The 5574-nt window shown below is 30.4% G+C and overlaps 1 long non-coding RNA gene across 1 annotated transcript; it reads left to right on the forward strand.

The window, feature by feature from the left end:
• Positions 1-1509: 1509 nt before the first annotated feature.
• LOC127791493 (uncharacterized) lies at positions 1510-5004 on the forward strand. Its single transcript, XR_008020957.1, has 4 exons — positions 1510-1779; positions 2079-2195; positions 3366-3463; positions 4634-5004. It is a non-coding gene; the product is annotated as an uncharacterized LOC127791493 (long non-coding RNA).
• The last annotated feature ends 570 nt before the right edge of the window (positions 5005-5574 follow it).

Below are 5574 nucleotides of genomic sequence, written 5' to 3' on the forward strand. Positions count from 1 at the left end.
CTTATATTGAAAATATGATATAAATATTTTTAGATTGACGATAAAGTCAAGAAAAACATATCAAATCTCAAAAAACTTGTTATATCATATAATTTTATAATAATTTTTTGAATTAAAAATAACAATACATCTAATATGATCAGAATGTACATTTCTCTATATAATATACAAGAATCTCTATATATATAGTATACATCAAACATAACTTTGATTAACAATATATTTAGTATTATCTTTATCTACATTGTGTTTGATTAATCAATAAATGCAATGCATTGTGTTGTGTTTGATTAATTAAGCATTACAATGTTTAATTAATTATAAATATATGAATTAACTTAAATTCATATGGTCGAGACATGAAGTTTAAAAAAACACCAACAGTGTCAATGGTTGAGATCAAATACTCAACATATTTTTTCCCCAAAACCATCCCATTCTCCATCACCTCACAGGTATCATAACCATTGTCAGAGAGACAGGCGGTGAGACAGACAGCCAGTCACTTTCCTAAATCCATGGCATGGTCACTTCCTTTTCGATTTTTTCTTTTAACTCCATCTTCACTTCAAACGTCTATTGTCACAACCACAACCATAGCCATCGAGTTCTCTGTCATCAATGCTCAGATGACTTGCAATAGTGTAAGTTTAAAAAAAACTCAACTGGGCTTAATCTAAAAGAACTCGATTGGACTTAATCCGTGAATTAAGCCCGATCGAGTTACTTCGCTTATTCATTTGTTGTGTCTGGGAGGTTATAAAATCAAATTAGGAATTAACTTATTCATTTGTTATCTTTTCTTAAGAAAATAAATTAATTAATAAATAGATAATATTTTAAAAAATTAAAATCTAATATTACGTCGTAATGCCAAATTTGATGTCTACTTTAGGAGTATTCATTCGATTTAAATTGGTCCGGTTTGATCTTAACTAGTCCAAACTATTTTATTTTTTTTGTTTTTAATATATATATATATCATCCAAACAAAAAATTTTATAAACAATATATGTACATCAAAATAGAGAAAGAAGAAAGGGATGGAATAGGAATTTTAATATTTATTATAAATGTATATTATTAATAAATAATTAATATTGTTTATTATGATAATTTAAAATAATATATATAAATATAATTATTAAAAATAAATAACCTCAATTAGTTTTCAATCTTAATTAGATAAGTGGCCAGATTAGACAAAAACTAATTATAACCAACAGGGAAAGGGGATGGATAGAGGTTCGATAGATTTATAATATATTTTTAAATAAATATTAATTTGATTTAATAATTTAATTTAATTTATTATTATATTATTAATTATCATAATTATAAATTATTATATTTTTAATAATTAAATAATTAATAATATTATTTTTATAAATTATTTTATTGTTATTTATCAAATAAATATTAAAAAAAACAAAAAAAAAAACTGAAAATGTGGGCGGGAATTACTCCCGCGGTCTCTCTCTCCCCCCCCCCCCCCCCCCCCCTCCTTCCCCAAATATAACCCTAACTCATCCCTCTCCCCCCTTCTCTCTCTCTCCCTCCCTCTCCTGTGAACTACTCCCGCCGTCGACCCATCCGCCGCTGCCGCCTCCTCCAGCTCGATCGGGCTCCGCCTTCGCCGCTGCCAGATCCGCCTCTGGTCGTCGCTGCTGCCTCCGCCTCTGGTCGCCGCAACTGCCGCCGCCTCCAGCTCGATCGGGCTTCGCCTCCGTCGTTTCTAGATCCGCCTCCGCCTTCATCGCTGCCAGATCCGCCTCAAAGGTATATATATATTGTGTGTGTATATGTATTCTGTGTGTATGTATATTCTGTGTGTGTATATATTTTGTGTGTGTATATGTTAACAGTTGTGTGTATTAATCTACACTTATTCGCTGTTGTAGCATATCATATATATGCTACAACTTATTCGCTGTTTGATCTATCTTTGTGAGTATTAATCTACACTGACGGACATGTGTTGCTTTCTCATTATGTATAGTTTTGTTTTCTTTTTCATTAGTTCTATATATATGTTTTGTATGCCGATTTGGTTTTTATGTTTTGTACCTTGACCACAGGCATTCCACCAATGGATAATAGAACCAAGCCCAGTGCAGATGCGGAAGATCCTCCTCAAAATCAATCGGATATCCCACAACCAAAAACGTCTTTGTGGCTAACCAAACTAACATCGGGTATTTGCTTTAGTTATTCAGCTTTATTTTGGTTTTGTTGTCATATAACAGTATGTAAATTCTCTGCACAAGCATCATGGTGCTTGCACGTTGCTTTACCAATAAAAAGGATGCTTTATAGTACAAGCACTAGAGCGTTATAGATTCACTTCTATTTGGAGAAGATTTGCTGAGAGAGACTTTTTCTTTGATTGAAAACTGTAAGAACAACTCTATCAAAAATATTTTTTATTTGGTTAATAGAGAGAATTTCTTCTATACTTCTAAATCATTCTTAAGGCTTGTTTATTAGACGAAAAAACTTTAAGACTTTTGAGTGTCTTATTGTCATTGGTAGTTACTTAAACGATTTGAGTATGTTTTGTATATAACGCATTCAAATATAAGCTTCTATGTATATTAATTATAAAAGTTATTTTGAAATACCCAGTGCACACATCTTGAAGTAATACCTTTAGCATTGTTGGCAGATTTTTAATTGAAGTGAATCATGGAGTGACGTACGTGATTTCTACACAAACATTAACCAGGTTTATTCAAATCTCCGAAACTTCAACCTAGAGCATAACTATGAGTTGTAAGTTTGTGCACCTTCAATCGGATGAACATGGGATAGAAAATTATCTCAAAATATATAAAAAGACTTGAATTGTCCCAAATATTAGTAAATTAAGAAACAAGTTTTGATCGAGGAACAGAGAAATGTTTACTTGTTGGATGTATCTTTGTTGAGATGTGCAACTTCTGTTGCTATATTTGTGCTGGAAAAGATACAGAAAATATCTTTAACTGTTAGTTAATTTCTTTTGAATTTGAGTTGCTTAGTTTGAATAATTCAATTCAGTTTGAGTTCAAGTCAAATTAGTTGCTATTTTTTAAGAGAAAATTATGTTTTTTTTGGTTGATGTATTGCTATAAATTAAGTCAGTTTAATGAGAATTAATCATCAGTTTTTCAATCATCTGTTGTAGCCTTTGTTATCTAATTTCCTTGTTAATTCCTACAATCTTCTTACCTTCAAGAGAGTTAATTGCTCATTCTCGTTTGCTTAATGTAGGTCCCATCTTTAAATTCTTAATCTACTCATCTTTAAATTCTTAATCTATTCTTATACTTTATTTTTTGGATCAACTTCTTACTCTTAATACTTTTAAGTCTATTGTTCTGCAGGGTACAGAAAGATGTCTTTAGTCTCAGAGCACCCTATACACATGACCTCATACGAAAGGATGGAAAAATGCTATCTCAGTTCTTTTGTGTGTCCAAAGGTAAAATTATGAACCGAAGTTCTACCAACCAGCCAGAATGTGACTTAGGATGATGCAGTATTGCATCTACACAACATTATAGATGGTTCTGAAGTCTCTGTAAATAGTTTTTTAAAATGGTTTGGAACAAATAGTCTTTTTTTTTTTGGTTAAGTAAATGAATAGGCTCTTCATCCTGACAGAATGATATTCAGGTTGCATATTTTCTAATGCTCATTGATTATGATTTATTGTTCATTTGGATGTCACAATACAATATTCCTGAAATGGGAAGACATGAAATCCTAGGTTTCTAATAGAGGGTTTTAAGGATTAAAATTGTTGTTGGCATTGTTTCAAGAATCTATTTCCGATTGAAGTTAGGAGGGTAACTGAGATTGGAGTAGTTTATCTGAAGGTTCTCCTTTGCCTCGTCTGCAAGATGAGCTCTGATTCCTTTTCTTTCTTCATTTTATTTTTCTCTAGTTCTGTGCTTTGATGAGCTCTGTTTTCTTTGAGGTTGGTGAACGGCCTACAAGTCCATTCTTAATGGATTTGGTTTTTTCCTTTTTGTGGGTAACTGAAGCTGTGTGATATTTTGATCCAGATTGCTTGCTTAAGTGTTCCTGGCCTAGTCTGTGTTATTACTTTGCTGTTTTAAAATTTAAGAAAAAGAGAACGGTCCCACCTTGCAGGCTGTTTCACACACAATGAACACTGAGCTCTCTAACTCTTGAAATACCGTGTTAATCCAGTTGTATATTCTTGATTGTATTATGAATTGTTATGAATTGCATTTAAGTGATTGGTGTGGGCTTTGTGAATTTATTTGGGATAAATGATTTGCTTTAGTGATGTCTAAATTTAAAAGGAGTATTAGAATTTTGCAAAATTTAAAAACAAGTATGAGAAAGCAAAGAAAAATTAGGTCTCAAATGTCGGGGGCAATACTTGTGGTTTTATTCTCATGTTGGAGTATAAGAAAAAATTGGTCATATTTGATATTTTTTATTATTTTTATTTTACTTAATTATTTTTTAAGAAATAACAATTTTTGCATGAACATTTTTTTTTCCTCGCATTTGAAGCAATTTGTAAGTATACATTACTTATGTCTTTTTATATTATTCTATTACGATTAATTGATTTTTTGATAATATAACTTATTTCATATATTTATGATGCTTACAGGTTGATTTTCATACGCGATAACATGAGGCATCATCACATCATTGAAGGTAGGTTGCCACAATTGTCGAGCTCATTGGTAGAATAGATTCAAGAAGCTATTAAGACAGTTATGAAATCCTTTCACAATCACCTGCCAACCATTCAAGGTAGATTGTCTCCCTGCCGTTGTCTTCATCATCACCACCCTAGATCTTTCGGATTATTAAGAGTATTCGTTATTTGTATGGATGATAGAATTTATTATGTATTTTATTATTTATGAATGTGTAATTAGTATGGATAGATTTTACAATGTATTTTTAATATTTATGGATGATGTGTATTACTTTATGGATTTATTGTATTGTATGAATGACTTTTTTTAGTTCGTATATTGTGTTTATTAGGTTGAATTTTGAAATTTTTAAAAAATTATTATTTTTTAATTATATTTATATTTGAGACAAATGTAGAAAAATTCGTCCAAAATCTCTATTAAATTATAGAAAATCATTCTGTAGAAAAATTCGTTTCAAATTTAAGATAGAAAAATTTGTCTAAAAAATTCCTTGTATTTAGAGATGAAAATAGCAGCGGTTTCAAAATTATTGCAAAAAATTACTAAAATCATCGTTAAATTATTTTTTATAATTAAATTTAATATTAAAATAAATAATTTAATATTAAATTCAATTAATATTAGCGGCGGTTTTAAAATCGCTGCTAAATTTTAAAAATCATTGCTAATTGGGGCGGTTTCCAAACCGTCGCTAATTTAATATTAAATTCAATTAATTTTAGGGGTGGTTTTAAAACTGCTGCTAAATTTTAAAAATCGTCGCTAATTGCAGTGGTTTTCAAATCGTCGCTAATTTAATATTAAATTCAATTAATTTTAGCGGCGGTTTTAAAATCGTTGCTAAATTTTAAAAATCGCTGCTAATTGTGGCGGTTTCCAAACC

This window comes from Diospyros lotus, chromosome 15 (genome assembly GCF_014633365.1).
Source record: "Diospyros lotus cultivar Yz01 chromosome 15, ASM1463336v1, whole genome shotgun sequence".
Taxonomy (NCBI): Eukaryota; Viridiplantae; Streptophyta; class Magnoliopsida; order Ericales; family Ebenaceae; genus Diospyros; species Diospyros lotus.